The following is an 18,069-nucleotide window of genomic DNA, read 5'->3' on the forward strand; positions in this document are numbered from 1 at the left end:
TATCTACATTTTACAGCTGAAGTGTCTGAGGCTCCAAGGTTAAGTAATTTGCCCAACTAGCAAGTTAGGGAACCGGAGTTCAAAATGAAGTCAGATGGTTAGCAGAGGAAAATCTTCCAATCACCGTGTCCTCGGCATCACTAATGGAACATCAGGAGCCTAGAGGGTGAAGAGGGTTGACGGATTCTCCTGAGCCTTCAGCAGTAGCCATGAAGCTACGTGCCTTTTGTTCTGCCTCTCAGTGCACTACTGAATTAGCAGCTCCTGCTTTGTATGAATTCAGAGGCTTCCCTTGCAAGGCCTCCTACACAGTCCCTCAAAACCTCCTAACTCCCAGTTTATGACTTAGTGCTTTTACTGGGCACAAACCTTTGCATCTCTCAATGAAGATGAAACTGAGCACAAGTATTGCTTTTAAAAAGTGAAAGTGGCTTAAATTCACACGAAGCTATAGATAACATTTATTGTGATCCATCTAGATTAGATTTAGCTAGCAGCAGAGATTGGAGAGAAAAGGAGAAAGAGCAGCTAGTTCTATAGAGGTTTTGGGGGATCAGGAAGATATTCAGAATAAGTATGTAAGCCATGAAATCAAACCTAACCTAACAAATTTTTTTTTTTTTTTTTTTTTGAGATGGTGTTTTGCTCCTGTTGCCCAGGCTAGAGTGCAGTGGTGCGATGTCAGCTCACTGCAACCTCCGCCCCCCGGGTTCAAGCAATTCTCCTGTCTCCGCCTTCTAAGTAGCTGGGATTACAGGTGCCCGCCACTACGCCAGACTAATTTTTGGTATATTTTTAGTAGAGATAGGGTTTCACCATGTTGGCCAGACTGGTCTCGAACTCCTGACCTCAGGTGATCCACCTGCCTCGGCCTCCCAAAGTGCTGGGAGTACAGGCGTGAGCCACCACGCACAGCCAATGTAACAGATTTTTGATTGCCAATCAGCCCATTCCAAAAAGTATTAAAGGTGTTATACACTGGTCCCCAATCTATACTTTCCAGTTTGGAGCCTTGCACTTCTAGTGTAGCACCAAAACCAAAACCAAAACCAAGCTTCCACTTTGCCCCTTGTCCTTCTTGCTGCCATTTATCTGCATTTACATTAAAAAGCTTGTTATTTGGAGAAATCCGTTTATTTCTTGGCAAAACTCTAGAGCTGGTATAAATCACTGCTTCTCTAGGGCTTTTGCTCTCACCCTGCCCTGCTGTGCACCAAGGAAACAGCAATCTCCCCCATGACGTAAAGAGCAGAAAGTGCAGATGGGCTGTTTTGCCCACTTGTCTCTCTCAGACCTTCTCCAAGGAGCTCCACAGGGCTGTGAGCTATTTATTCCCAGGAGAGGTTTCAAGAATAAACAGGGAAACAAAAATGAAGAGATTTGCCTAGGGTGAGATGGGAGAATTCTATCATTTATTTAGAATCACAAAATCAAATTAACTCCAATGAAATATTTTTAAGGGTTTATTTAATGTCTATCTTCCACGTTACACTGGGGCTGGATTAAGGGGCAATCCAGTCAGACAGCTACTCCAAACATCAGTCTAAAAGGGGAGCCAAAAATCACCTACTGTTTAGAACTTCACCAGGATGTGATAAGATGAAAGGAACGTAACCACTTTTAGAATACTGACTGAATGGAAGGAACATGGTCACCCAATAATGAATGAAATACCTCCTATATTAACTGATCCAAACAGATCAGTTAAACTGCCTTCTTAGCTTTGCTGTGTGAAATTTGCAGATTTCGGGCCAGAGCTATTATTGGTCTATACTGGACAGTAGGGACAGATAACTCTCATAAAACAAGACTCAGATTCCACTCTCAGTTCGAAGGAATGCCAAATTATTCCCCTGCACAGGGTAACCACCAGTCTTGGTGTGGCCCTGACTGGAGAAAGAGTTCCATGTGGACAAGGGCTGTACCTGTTCTGTTCGTGACTGCTCATTCAGCATCTAGCTCAGTACCCAGCCAAAATGCATACCCTAGAGGCATGCCATTGCTCAGCTCCAGAGAGTACCATTTGCAGCATATGCTGCTGCTTTATAAGCCTCATAGGTGGTGTGCTTGATGCAGGGTTGTACACATGGCCCCCCAGATTTGTTGACTGACCTACTGAATGGGTAAACAACATATAGATAGAGGGGGAATAACTTTTTCCCAACAATCTTTTCTCCCTACATCCGCTTCATTGCCTTAATGTAGTCTCTGGCCTTCTTAATTCAAGTTGAGGGGCCAGATGTGTTCTTTCTGCCTCCAGTCTCCTTACCCAGTAAGAGTCATCTCTCTATGGCAGGACCAAACCGTGCCACTTCCTTTCTTCAAAGCCTCTGATGCTTCTCACTGACCATGGAAAGGACAAAATGTTTAACATAGAAAATGAGACCCTCTGTGAGTGGCCCCAAATTGCCTTGGCCAGCATCATCTCTAACCACTCCCTCCTTTCTGCTCTGTGCACAGCCATGTCCAGGGGTCATATTCACTATGTGCTTTCTCACTTGGTGCCTCTGCACATTCTATTCCTTCCACCACAAATAAGGGTCAGGGTTGTGTGAGATGCTCCTTGTCCTAGTCCATTGATGTTGCTATAAGTTACCTGAGGCTGGGTGATTTATAAAGAAAGAATGTTTATTCAGCTCACAGTTCCACAGGTTGTACAAGAAGCACGGTGCCAACATCTGCTTGGCTTCTGGTGAGAGCCTCATCCTGCTTCCACTCGTGGCAAAAGCTGAAGGGGAGAGGGTGTGCAGAGAACATGTGGCAAGAGCAGAAGCAAGAGAGTGCAGGGGTTGGAGTGGGGAGATGCTAGGCTCTTTTTAATAACCAGCTCACCTGGGAACTAATAGAGCAGAACTCATCCGCATGGGGAGGGCACCAAGCCACTCATGAGGGATCTGTCCCTATGACCCAAACACCTCCCACCAGGCCCCACTGCCAACACTGGGGATCAAATTTCAACACGAGATTTGGAAGGGATAAATAACTAAACTATATCACCCTACTATTGAAATTCATCTGGTGTTTTTATAGTGATTACATGGGAGTATGGGATTAGAGGAAGAAGACCTTAGAGGCAAAGTGCCATTCCTTTTGCCTAAGATCAAGGATAAATGATATCACTGTTCCTATTAACCTTCATCACCTGGCTGAGATAGCGTGTGCTAGTTTTCTCTATGGTAAAGTTATTCTCCTCCCCCGAGCTTCCACACTGTACTCTTTGGAAGGAGAACACTATTCCAGCTCATACCTAAGGGATGGAAAATACGTTCCACCTCCTTGAAGAGGGGAGCATCCATATAGATTATCAGATGAGATTTTTAAAACATTTGATTCTCTTAAATACCTATTTTTACTCACCTATTCCTAATAGCACATTTGTCTTATTATCAGTGGATTGTTTTGACTTTGGGTAGTCATAATTAGGGTAAAAGGTAGATATATGGTTCAGTTTTTAAATTTCTTTTCTGGGGCTTATGCTATCAACCAGAATTACTTGCTACATTTTAATATATAACTTATCATTTTTATTTATTTCTCCTAATCTTTCTTTCTTTATAACCTTTACAGATAATGCAAACTTAGTATCTATTCTTTAGAAATAAGAGAAACAGAAGTCTTGAAATGTTAATGATTTAGTTTAGCAGAAAATGAAAACTGACAAGCCATACTCCTTTTGCTTTACATATATCCGTCTAAAAAGAAGAAGCAGAGGAATTCTGATCTGTTAGAAAAAACAATTTATTCTTAAAGTTGTACAAACGCTTTCTGACCATTAAACTACAATTCAGTGTACTTTCAAGAATTTATTCTTATACTCCTAAAATCTCTCTCCAGTATGTTATTACCAGAGAATCATGATCTGAGCAGAAAGAGGTGGCTTTCTTCTCTGTGAGTGCCTGCAATGCATGTTCTCCAGTTAATATGCTTTACCAAAAAAGAATTTGTCATTGCCTGTTGTCAGAGTCAGGCAAATTGTTCTATTCTGAATTGGCAAGTCTTTAGGTTAAACATCTCTTGGCAAAGCATGCTGTGTTTGTAAGACCTTTCTGTTTGAAAGGCAGAAAAACCCATCACAAAAAAAAGTATCTTGTTTTAGTCCCCAACAGAAATCAGCTTTTAAAAATGCAGCAAATCACACTCAGCTGGTAACTAGTTCATCACTAGTCGTTCCACTGAATTCAACTGTCTTTTTTCCCAAGCTAAGTTATGTGTAGATACAGCCTAAATTTATATCCTTTTAAATGTAGAGTAAACTTTTTATCTCTAAGTTCTCCTAATAATTAAACAGCTAGGACACACCTCAAATGACCTGAATTTGATCCCTGGAATCCCCCTAAAAGTGCTTTCCCTGGGGTAGAATTTCCCTAAGGGAAAAAAAGGAACAAAAGAAATGAACTCAGACTTTATTTTGGAATGTGTGTATTGGTAAGGAAAAGGAACTATTAATCAACAAAAATGTGCCTTAAAGTTGAACTTTCTAAGGCAGACTTGCATAGTACTTAGTAAATTAAAAACACAAAAAGCCGTGGGCAATACACTGAGTGAGCGTCACATTAGCCATTTCTTTGGTTTTGAAGTGACAGTCTATGAGAGGCAGATCATGTCTGCCTGATGATTTCCCCACATGTACACAGGTGACACTGGAAGATAACTCAGGCAGACACATGTCTGGCATGTTGAGCCAACACCACCGAAGTACACGAGTGACTACTTATCCATTCTTTCTGCAGGAAGAGTCACCCTTGAAAGCTATGCGCCTCTATACGTGTTGATATGAAGTGAAGTGAGAACCACAACCATTACATTTGAAAAACAGTGTGTGAAGTAGGATTTCGTTTTTGGCAAAACAGAAATCTAAAGTATAAATGTCTCTGTATGCCAGCAAAAAAGTCTAAAAATATTTATACACTAAATGTTACTGGTTAGTGCTGAATAGTGGGAGTGTGAATTATTTTTAGTTTCCTCTTGTACTTTATTATACTTCATGAATTTCTATAACAATTTTAAAACATTTTTAAAATATGTAAATCAACATATTTTTTCTCTTTCCTGTTGGGATTTTCTTCCCATTTTGTATTCATACTTCTCTTAACACTCTACAAATGTGACCTTTACTATCATACCCTTCCCTAGTTGCAACCAAGTGGAAAAAAATTTAAATTCCTTGACAAGATATATTGATGATATGATATCTGATGATTACTAGGATTGACTAGAGGCCACAGGAAAAAAAGGAAAATTCCATTGGTATTTTTTACCTGGAAAAAATTTTAAAGGCCTCTGAAGATTTATGTAACAATCTGGGTATACACCAAATTGTTGTATTTATAGCATATGTTATCATTGATGGTAACAAACATAGCTTGATGTTTTTCCAAGAGAAAGAGAAGTGTGCAGTGTTTTTTGGTTAATTCACAAAACTAAAAGCCTCAAAATCTCCTGGAACAGATAGAATCTATCCAAGTTCCTTTGGTAGGAATGAGGAGAAGTTTATGCATTTAACAGGCATAAGTTATAAGTTCTCATATTCAAGAGTTTCCAACAGTTTGAGCATTTTTTTTTGAATTGTTAAATAGGAGGGTTTCTGGCTGCAAAACTATAGTATGCATTGACTTTGATGATGTATGAGCCAAGGAAAGAACACTGGCAGTCCCAGCAGGAATACGATCTCACGTGCCCTGTGCTGCTTCTCTACACAGAGGCCGTTCTCTGGGTCAAACACACAGCTACAGGAGGGATAGGCAGACTCGAAGCAGTGTTGGAGGAAGGAGACCAACACAGAATCAATGGGAGTCAATTGGACTATGTTCCTAACACTGAAAAATTCACTGAACATAGGAAACCACAATCTAGGATTGAGAGCGTAGGTCCTAGAACAGAGCTTCCACCTTCAGTGTTAAATCACACATAGAACTTGTTAAAATACAGAGTCCTGAACATTACCCAAAAGGTTTTCAGTCAGTCTAGAGTGCACCCAAGAACTTGCCTTAACAAGCTCCCAGGTGTTGTTTATGCTGCTGGTCTACAGTTCACACTTTGCGAACAGATAAAGTCAGGTGCCCTGGCCTCAGTATTGTCTTCACTTACATTATGTTAAACAAGTAAATGAACTCAGTTGACTCCTCTGTGAAGTGGGGTAATAATAGTTCCTGCCTCATAATGCTGCTTTGATGATTGAGAGAAGTCATGTGAAGTTCCTGTCAAAACACCCAAAAATTTCAGTTATTATTAAGAATATTAATATTGTTATAATCTATTGTTTTATCTAACCCTCCAGATTTACAGTTAAAGAAACTGAGGCTCCAAGAGATTGTTACTGTCCCATGATCCCAGAGCTAATGATCAATGAAGCTGGAATGCAGCCCCTAGACCCCGGGCTTCCAGGCCCTCTCGTGACACCAGACTGAGTGTGCCCTGAGACATTTACAGAGATTGAACATTTTCAGCCAGTCTCAAACTCATGATCTTCATGTAGAAAGTAAATACAAAAACAAGCCTCAAAAGGATATAGGCATCCAACAAAGCTGACTGACATCAGCCTTGTACCACTTATGCCTAATTGAAAGCAGCATACTGTCATGGGTTATCAAAATGGAAACCAGGGACATGCTGAATGAGGATACTTTCAAAAACCCAATAAATGAGATGTTGGCATTGTCCCTATTTTTGAAGATGAAGAGACTGGTTGCCATTGGACACTTTCCTTGACTCCCAGGAGCATGTCAGGAGCAAAATTTCCAGTTACAATCCACGCTTCCAACGAGACACTTGGGACAACAGAAAGTTATGGCCAGAGCATTGCCTACCTTTGGCCTGCTGAGAAAGAGAAAAATATCTTAACTTTTGCGGTAATGAAATGCACAATGATGCATTTTTTAAGAGAACAGAACAAACCATCTTTTACTAGCCAGTGGAATGTGATGTGTTTTTCAGCTGAGAAGGATAATAAATTCTAGTTTTGCTGAAATAATATGCCTAAGCTGGAAATGAAGAACTTAGATGCTCTTCTCAAGTCCCCAGTCAGCTTTCTGCTTTGGAAAATTGGGACGTTAGGGAGGAACAAAGATCCTTAGAACATTTTCTTCAAGGCAAATCTGAAAGGAATACTTTAGATTAAGAAAAACTTCACAACATTCAGAAGATTCCAGTAATCCTTGCATGATATCAGAAAAGTCCTTTTAATTTTACTAAGTCAACAATTTACTTTATAGAATTACTATTATAATTAAACCGATTAATATATATAAAGAGCACAATATAGACTGTAGCATTCAATAACTGCTTCATAAGTGTTTCCTATTATTAGTATGAATAATTATAATGATTTGGTCCTATGTTAAAGCCACAGAGTTTACAAGCTGGTTCAGCTATCTGTGACTTTCATGACTTTCTGAAGTAAAGAAATATGTTTCCCAAATTGTATAAAATACAGAAAGATTGTGATTGAGGGGAAAAGAAATATTTTGACAATAAAAGTTTTACTAAACAGAAAATTAAACTTTTTACCAAGAACTGAGTTTGTTTTTTGTTTAGTTGGATTATTGTTTTTCAAATTGGGCTACATGCTCTGTGGAGAAATATTCAGGACTTTTTAAAACCACAATTGATTGATTCCAACCTAAGATAATCAGAACATGCAAACAAAGTCACAATAGAAAATATTCTACGTCTTTTTTTTCCCTTGACTTTTCAGTTAATCAAAATCAGGTTCTTAAAAACCTGGTTATCTTACAGAATATTTGCTTACGATGGTTATTTCACTTACTGTAATTTTTCAGTGTGTCCTGACATCTTATTGAGTTTTGAATGGCCCCTTTTACTGTTACTTTTGGACAAGACAGTTCCACCTTATTTACAGTACTAGGACCCAAAGATATGTGTTTCAACACAACGCTGGAAATATAAAACTGTGCAACTATGCATGAGGATAGTAAAAATGTGATTCAGGGCAAGTCCAAAAACATGTTGATTCCAATCATTCTTTCACTTTCACGGAGAAGAGAATTAAGGCTCATTAAACATGAGTGATCATTTCAGCTGCGTAAAAAATATGTCAGCATGCAACTAGAAAGGACCCTAGAAAACAAAATGGTTTTCAGTAATCAGTCTGGTACCATTAAGCCAGTCCCCTGCAGGCTCTCCTTTCTGGTCCCGCCCCTGCTTCTACTTCCATTTATTACAACTGGGCTCTTGACTCTGTTCATCTATTACAGCCTTATCCTGTTTTATGGACTGGGGTTGCAGCTGACCTCTCAAGCTCCTCTACTCTCTGCAGCACTTCAAAGATTAGCATAGAGTCATGTTCCCACTCTCTGTACATTGTACAATCCTGGAGAGTTTACATCTCTCCTCAGCTGATCCTTACTGACCCCAAATAAACTCTCATCCATGGTCAGTGGCACATATAGCCCATTATTATTATTATTATTGAAACTGATGTTTTAAGTAAAATTGTGGTTAGATGTTTTGTGTAACTTTATTAATTTAGGTAACGTAATTTCATACCATAATAACTAGAAGTCAGTAGAAAGATGAGGAGGGGAAGATTTTAGTCAACCAAATGCCTCTCTAAAATAGGTTTCCTGTTAGGTAAGTCTGCTTATCTTCTCCATTGCATTTGACTCTTAAGAAGCAAATTTATGTCTAGACCAACATGTTCTATCAGTAGAGAGTGTCTAGACAACTTCCCCCAGCTCACTCTCCTGTAGAGGCAAGCACCTGATTTTTTTGAAGCCTGCTGACTGTCTACATCAGGTACAGGGTTCTATTAAATTACCTGATTTCCTAATGCTACTTTCCTCAGGAAGAAAAAAAAAAAAAAAAAAAAAAAACTTCAAGAAAATCAAAACAGCAGCAGTTTATCCAGGCAAACATCTATTTAGCTATCATTAGCCCTCAGTGGGATTCCTAATTCTATCACTAAGTGGCGTGGGGGAAAGGGCAGCTTTATTTCTGTGTTTTGAATTCTAGCTGAAAAACAAAAAAGGGACAGGTTTCCCCTTATGAAAGCTTAAAAGAGATAGTGACATATCTTCAATCACTTCAACACTTTCCTTACAGAATATAATAAAGAATTTCCCAAATAGCAAAATACAATGTCATCTTCATCTGCTGATACAATTATGTCCTTGATAGCAGAATTCAGACAAATCAGCTAGCTAATTTTGGGCCAAATAATGATAGTTCATTACATTACAATTTACAAAAGAAACAAAATTCCTTTCTCTAGAAGGTTTCCAGGCCATTTTTCTCGCTGCATGGTTTTATATTCATCAACATTGATTTAAAACCAAAGGGACCTGAAGGAGCAGTGGCTGGGCAGTAATGCAGTGCCACCTAGCTTCCCTCCTGCAGGATGGTAGTCCATCACCAGTTGTTCTCCATAACTGAAGGAACCAGAGTAGAGGCAACACTGTGCTAGGACTATCTGAGGCAGAAATAGACAAAGGGGAAAATATCTTCTTTCATATTCATCCAAAGACAATTAAACATCAGATATATACCCTGGAGTTAGGCACGATCCTCCACAATCTAGTCCAATCACTCCATCGAGCCTCTCTCCACCCCATCACCCTTACAACTCTGCAGAAGAAGGCAGCTTGTACATGTACAGTGCTTATGATTAAAACTGCTCATATCATATATTTCCCCTAATCATCCCCAGCATATGCCATGAATATTCCTGCCTCTGTTATATACACTTTTCCCAGCCTAAAATCTATACTCATTTGTTCTCTTTCAAGTCCTTTCCAGTCCCAATTCCTTTGTGCAGCCTTCCCTGACTACATCAAACCCCAGTGATAATCTCACCTTTGAATTACATTGTATTTTCAATTCTCTACTGAGTCTTTTACTACTCTGTCTATTCCACCCATGTATCTAGATTGTTCTAATTATCCTTCAAGACTCAGCTCACCTATCTACAGATGTTCTTGATCACACGCATTCCCTCCACCAAACAAACTGAGTAGTTGCCTGTTTGGTGCTCTCATAGTGTTGTGTACACACCTCTAATAGAGAACTCATTTTTATCTTTAATTTTTTAAAATACAACTTTATTTTAACTTTTGTAGGTACATAGTAAGTACATATTAATATATTAATGGGGTGCATTAGATTTTTGATACAGGCCTGCAATATCTAATAAGCACATGATGTAAAATGGGGTTTCTATCCCCTCAAGCATTTATCCTTTGTGTTACAATCCAGTTACATTCTTGTTTTGTTTTGTTTTGTTTTTGAGACAGACTCTGGCACTGTCGCCCAGGCTGGAGTGCAATGGCACGATCTCGACTCATTGCAAGCTCCATCTCCCAGGTTCATGCCATTCTCCTGCCTCAGCCTCCTGAGCAGCTGGGACTACAGGCACCCGCCACCACGCCTGGCTAATTTTTTGCATTTTTGGTAGAGACGGGGTTTCACCGTGTTAGCCAGGATGGTCTCGATCTCCTGACCTCGTGATCCTGCTGACCTCATGATCCACCCACCTCGACCTCCCAAAGTGCTGGGATTACAAGCGTGAGCCACCACGCCCAGCCCAGTTACATTCCTTTAGTCATTTTAAAATGTAGAATTAAATTATTATTCACTATACTCACCCTGTTGTGCTATCAAATACTAGGTCTTATTCATTCATCCTATTTCTTTTGTACCCATTAACCATCTCCACCTCCCCCAGTCCCTCTCTCACTACCCTTCCCAGCCTCTGGTAACCATTCCTCTATTCTCTTTCTTCATGGGTTAAATTGTTTTAATTTTTAGATTCCACAAATAAGTGAGAATATGCAAACTTTGTCTTTCTGTTCCTGGCTTATTTCACTTACCATAATGACCTCCAGTTCCATCCATGTTGTTGCAAATAACTGGGCCTCACCCTTTTTTATGACCAAACAGTACTCCATTGTGTATCTGTACCACATTTTCTTTTTCACTTTATTTGTTGATGGACACTTAGGTTACTTCCAAATTTTTGCTCTTGTGAGCAGAGCTGAACAAACATGGGAGTGCAGATATCTCTTCAATACACTGATTTCCTTTCTTTTTGGTATATATGTAGCCATAGCTCTATTTTTAGTATTTTGAGGAACCTCCAAACTGTTCTCCATAGTGGTTGCATAAATTTACATTCCCACCAATGGTGTATGAGGGTTTCCTTGTCTTCATATCCTCACCAGCATTTGTAATTGCTTGTCTTTTGGATATATGCCGTTTTAACTGGGGTGAAATGATATGCCATTGTAGTTTTGATTTGCATTTTAAAGAACTTGTTTTTATTTTGTCTCTGTTAAACTTAGAATAGGGCCTGTGTTTTAGTCTTCTGCTTTAGAATAAGCATTAATAAATTGTTGTTGAATTAGTAGTGCTTGAATGAATGAAATATAGCCATGTAATTATTTCATATGGTACTCATTGTTTCTCCAATTAGTTGACATTTCTTGGGAAAAGACTATATCTTTTAATCTTTCTCTTGCTCATCTTGGACACAATTGCTGATCCCTGCCTGATCCCTTTTTACTTCATAAAAAAGCAAAAATTTTAAAACCTACATTTCCCTAGTGAATTTACTCTCCTACTCTCAAAGCCAACCAGTTTCCTCTTTCTTCCCATCGACACTCCCATTCTTATCTAACTAAAGGCTTACTTATTATTTCAATGAAAAACAGAAGCAACCAGAGTTTCTGGAAACATGATTGAGAGACGAAAATTAGGGAAATCACCTGAGGTCAGACATGAGACCAACAGACAAATGTGCTGAAGCACATAGCTTTGGCTTCCTTGATCAGGAGGAACTGGAGATAAAGCCTTTGGTGGGACAAAGGCATTGCAGACAGGTGAGAATCTGCCTACATAAATCCATGCCCAGACTATTCTCTACGCATTAGCCAGAGCAATTATTTCAAAATGTCACTCAACTGCTCACAATCTTCCAGTTCCTCTCCCTCAACTTCCGAAAGAGTAAAATCCCAGGCACTTCAAGTTTTTCCATGACCTGAGACTACTTCCCTGAACTCCCTCTTGCCTCTCTCCTTCTCATTCTCTGCACATATCAGTGTTCTTGCGCTTCCTCGTACTACTAATACTCCTAATATAAAACAGTGACACTATTTTCTGCATCTGTTTCTTACCTCTATTCCCTGCCTACTTCTCAAACTACATATGGCTTATCCCTCACTTCACATTCAGAGCCTGTTCAATATAACATCATCAGAAGAGCCTTCTCTGATATGTTATAAAAAAAATACCCCTCACCCTCCATCCTCCATCCCCTTATCCAGCCTTATGTCACTTGACAGCACTTATCATTGGTTAAAGTTACATTTTATGGTTTTATTGTTTATTAGCTGTCCTGACCACCAGAATGTGAATTTTAGGAGGAAGAAAACTTTCACTTTTTCATTTAGCTAAATAAACCAGTCCTAGATCTGGGCCTAAGAAGAAGTGTGCTTTATTCACATATAACTTTGTCAGAGTGGTAGGGACTTTGGAGGAAAGTAGACACCAAAGCAAGTGTATTAGTCATTGCAAGATAACTTTGTCTTTCTGTTCCTGGCTTATTTCAGGATTTTGCTACAACAAACTGTAAAGTCCAGGAGACTTAACACAATGTAAGTTTACTCCTTGCTCATGCTGTAGTCCAGTGTGGATGTGCCTAGTCAGGGGGCCCAAGGGGTTACCAGACTCTTCAGTCTAGTGGCTTTACCACCCACTGGGATCTTAAAGTCCACCAGGATCCATTACATCTGGCCAGAAGATGAGGAACAGAAGAGGACATAGAGTAACATATGGAATGTTTTCATAGTCAGGTCTGGAAGTGATATAAATCACTTTCACTCACGTTCACCAGAACTGAGTCACTAGGCCATATCTAACTTTGAGGGAGGCTAGGAAAGCAGCCTAATTGTAATTTCAGGGGAAAGAGGAAGTGGGGCTTGGTGAACGCATAGCATACAGTGTTTGTCATGAAACATGACCATTAGATGATGCAAAAGCTGATTTATAAAAGTGAAAAAGTTACCCTGGAAAAGGAGGATAAGTGTGTTCTAAGGGAAGGAAAAGGCAGATGCAAAAGCAAAAAGGCACAAAAAATAATAACATATCTAAGGAATTTCCATTGTAGATATGGCTGAATGTATAATGTGAAATAAAAAGGCGTAAGTTTGGGGAGATAGGAAGAATCTGGATCATGAAAGACCCTGTATACCATGACAAAAAGTTTAGACTCATCCTAAAGGTATTGGGGGAGGCACTGAAAGATATTAAGGGAAAAAAATCGAAGGAGAATACGATCAAACATCTGTTATTAAAATAATATCATTCTTATGGTTATATAGGGGGTAAATTTGGGACACAGAAAATGGAGACAAGATAATTAGATAGGAAACCATTGCAGAAGTACAAGAAGAAATGTAGGCAAATGGAAGCCAAGACTAAGGTAGTAGTTACATAGTGCTTGCTAAGTTCTTCCTTCTCTCTGAAAAGTATCATGAGCATACTTACTGTCTTTGATGAGCTGAAGACTCTAATACTACTGAGGTCAGAGATCCATCTCATAGAGAGGTTAGCAAACTCATATTTTAATTAAGTTTCTAATTGGATTTCTATTACTTATTAAAACTACAAGTTGATATTAAGGAATAAAGCTATTTTTTAATCACTGCTAAGAGATTACTGGGGGTGGAGTGGGCAGGGGGAACAGAATACGGGGCATACGTGAATTCTCACATTGATAGTGTGTGTAAAAGAGAAGAAAATGATGAATAGTTCTTCAATATCCTTTGTGATAATATAACTTTAATCAAAGAATAGATGAGAAGGGATGGATTGCTCATCATAACACTGTATTTAACTCCATCACATAAATTAATATGTTTCAATTAAATAAATCATTAGGTATTTCCACAGCCACAACTATCAACATTTTCCAATTTTTCTCTTTATAAACTTTTCTTTTACCTGAATCATTGCTGATCCATCATAATTTTAAATTACAATAACTGGATGTACAGTCTAGATATTTTAAGATTATGGAAGAAAAGGAGCAAGAAAAAACAGTTTGCTTGTTTATTTTCTGCCCTGAAAAAAAAACAAAAACAACAGAAGGTTCCTAGAAAGTAGAGGACAAATTAAAGAATCAGCAATACTTTTTTTTTTTTTTTTTTTGAGACGGAATCTCACACTGTCGCCCAGGCTAGAGTGCAATGGTGTGATTTTGGCTAACTGCAGTCTTAGCCTCTCAGGTTCAAGCAATTCTCCTGCCTCAGCCTCCGAGTAGCTGGGATTACAGGTCCCCATCACCACACCCAGCTAAATTTTTGTATTTTTAGTAGAGACAGGGTTTTGCAATGTTGGTCAGGCTGGTCTTGAACTCTTGACCTCAGGTGATCAACCCTCCTCAGCCTCCCAAAGTGCTGGTATTACAGGCATGAGTCACCACATCTGGCCAGCAATACTTTCTAAAGCAAATTTTACAAATCTAAAATTACATTGAATGATGATACCTGTTATATTGAAATGGTAGAATTATAGGAGACTGACTTGTTTTTCCTTACCACGCTTCCTGTGTAAGAACATTTTTGTCTAATATATAAAATAAATACAGAATCACTTTGACAAACTGATTTTCTCATGAAATTATCAGGATTCCTGGGTTAAATTTTAGCATCATTGCTATTGTGACATTGGGCAAGTTAATATCATTATTATCATTGTTGCTATCATTACCAGTAGTATTATTAGATCACACTCAGCACATATTATGCACCAGTCATTTGATTAAGAATGTAATATGTATTATCTCATGTTATTGAATATTTCAATTGCTATCATTACCAATAGTATTAGTAGATAGAATTCAGCACATATTATGTGCTAGTCATTCTATTAAGCACATTATATATATTATCTTATGTTATTATTTCAAGATATTTTTCTTAACCTATTTTAAAACATTATAGAAAATAACTTTAGCAAGATGGCAGAGTAGGAAGCCCTGAATATTTCCCCTCCCACTAGCAACTAATTTGGCCACAATTCACAAATTCGCTTCATGAGAAATTAAGAAACTAATTGAAAGTTTCTTGCAACCGGGGAAAACATGAAACCAGACTCATTGAAGCTAGTAGGGAGAGTCAAGACACCCTCTCACCAGATCCCTGCTCCTAGCACAACAACATATAATCAGGAAGATTCCCCCTAGCTCCCAGCTTCTTCCAAGGGAAGGAATGAGTTAATGCATATCCAGTACCCCTAACTTTCTGAGGGAGCTTCCAAGAGGCCTAGTTTGTGTCTTTCTACTCTTGGATTTATGACAGGACTGGCAGAGTCTAGTGAGTTGAGGGAGACATGCAATCAAAAGACATACAGTGGCTGAGTGGATTAAAAATCAAAACAAAACTATATGCTGTCTATAAGAAACTCACTTTAGATTTAAGGACCTACATAGGCTGAAAGTGAAAGGAAGAAAAAAGATATTTCTTATAAATGGTAACCAAAGAGAGCAAGCACTGTCATATCAGAAAAAAAAAAACACAGACATTAAGCCAAAAACTGTCAGGAGAGAAAAAAAGGACATTACATAATGATAAAAGGGCCAATCTACCAGGAATGTGTAACAATTATAAAAGTATACGCACTCAACATCAGAGAACCTAAATATATAAAGCTAACATTGACTGAGCTGAAAGGAGAAATAGTAATAAAATAATAGGATACTTCAAAACCCACTTTCATTAATGGATAAAACATCTAGATAGAAGATCAATAAGGAAACAAAAGATTTGAGCAACACTATAGGCTAAATGCACCTAACAGATATATACAGTTCAGACCACCTAACAGCAGCAGAATGCACATTCTTCTCAAGTCACATGGAACTTTCTCCAGCATAGATCACATGTTAAGTCACAAATTAGATCTTAAAATTGTTAAGAAGGTTGAAAAGATACCAAGTATGTTTACAAACCACACTAGAGTGAAACTAGCTATCAGTAGTGGAAAGAAAACTTGAAAATTTCACAAATATGTGGAATTCAAACAAACACACATCCTGAACTTCACTGGGGTCAAAGAAGAAATAAAAATGAAAATCCGGGGGCAAAGAAAGATGATGGAATAGAAGCCTACACCATTCATCCCCCACCGGAACACCAAATTTTGACAACCATCTGCACATAGAAAAGCACTATCACAAGAACCAAAAATCAAGTACCATCTCGGCCACAGTAAGGAAGAGCAAACAAGCAGGCACTTGGGGCCCCCAAGTTGAGACCTAGGCTCTTGGTCAGCATTTCTAGACATGTTTTGGGCCAGAAGAGTAAGTCCCAGGCTTGGCATTATTTACTGCAGGCTGACAGAAGAGACAATGGACTTTAAACAAACATCAGCACTGGTCTGTCTGACAGAAACTTCCATGGACCAGTGGTGATGGTGGCCACAGGGACAGGCTACTCTGCCTGTGGAAAGGAAAGGCAAGAGCAGAAAGGACATCGTATTGTGGTTTGAGTGTCAACTTAGCCACAATAAAACAGAATATTGGGTAAAAGGCTATTTTTTAAATTCTAATCCCTGGCCACCAGATAGTATCTCTGGACACGCCTGGGGCCTGTGAGAACTCACCATCTGGAAGGGAAGGGTCGGATTTCCTCTGCTGGCTTCAGCCTGTTCCAGCCCGGTCCTAGTGCTAGTGGCCACAGCGGTGCTTGACACCCACACCCCCAGTTCCAGATGGCTCAGCAGAGAGAGGAGAGAGAGAGAGAGAGAGACTCTGTTTGGGAGAAAGTAAGGAAAAAGAACAAGAGTTTCTCTAAAGAGACATTTCTCAAAAGAAGACATGCAAATGGCAAATAGGCATATGAAAAGTGCTCAAGGTCATCTCGATCATCAGAGAAATGCTGATCAAAACTAATGAGATATCACTTCACCGAGTTTAAATGGCTTTTATCCAAAAGTCAGATAATAGCAAATGCTGCTGAGGATGTGGAGAAAAGGGAGCCTTCATACACTGTTGGTGGGAGTGTAAATGAGTACAACCACTATGGAGAACAGTTTGAAGAATCCTCAAAAACACTAAAAATAAATACATGATCCAGCAATCCCACTGTTGAGTATATATCAAAAAAAGGAAATCAGTATATCAAAGAGATAGCTGCACTCTCATATTTGTTGCAGCACTGTTCACAGCACCCAAATTTTGGAAGCAACCTAAGTGCCTATTAACAGATGAATGGATAAGGAATATGTGGTACTTTTACACAATGAAGTACTATCCAGCCATAAAAAAGAATAAGATTCTGTCATTTGCAACAACATGGATGGGACTAGAGGTTATTATGTTAAATGACATAAGTGAGACACAGAAAGACAAACTTTGCATGTTCTCACTTATTTATGGGATATAAAAATCAAAACAATTGAACTCATGGAGAGAGAGAGCAAAAGGATGGTTACCAGAGGCTAGGAAGGGTAGTGGGGAGGGTAAGGAGGAGGTGGGGATGGTTAATGGGTACAAAAACGTAGTTAGAAAAAATGAATAAAAATTTTGTATTTGATAGCAAAACAGAGTGACTCTGGTCAATAATAATTGAATTCTACATTTTAAAATAACTAAAAGAGTAATAATTGGATTCTTTATTACACAAAGGATAAATACTTTAGGGGATATATCCTTTTTATGTGACATATACATTGTATGCCTGTATCAAAACAGCTCAGGTACTTCATAAATATATACACCTACTATGTACCTTCAAAAATTAAAATTGTTTTTAAAAAAGAATAAATAAGATACAGTATTTGATAGTACAAAATGGAAACTATAGTAAATAATAATTTAAATGTACATTTTAAAATAACTAGAAATATATAATTGGATTGTTTGTAACACAAAGGATGCATGCTTGAGGGGATGAATACCCCATTCTCCATGATATGATTATGATGCATTCATGTCTCTACCAAAATATCTCATGCACCCCTTAAATACATAAACTCACTATGTACCCACAAAAACTAAAAATAAAACAATCTTTTAAAGGTGAGTGATAAACAAAACACAACATACCAAATCTCATG

The sequence above is a fragment of the Trachypithecus francoisi genome, unplaced genomic scaffold, assembly GCF_009764315.1.
Source record: "Trachypithecus francoisi isolate TF-2019V2 unplaced genomic scaffold, Tfra_2.0 Lachesis_group5, whole genome shotgun sequence".
Classification (NCBI taxonomy): Eukaryota; Metazoa; Chordata; class Mammalia; order Primates; family Cercopithecidae; genus Trachypithecus; species Trachypithecus francoisi.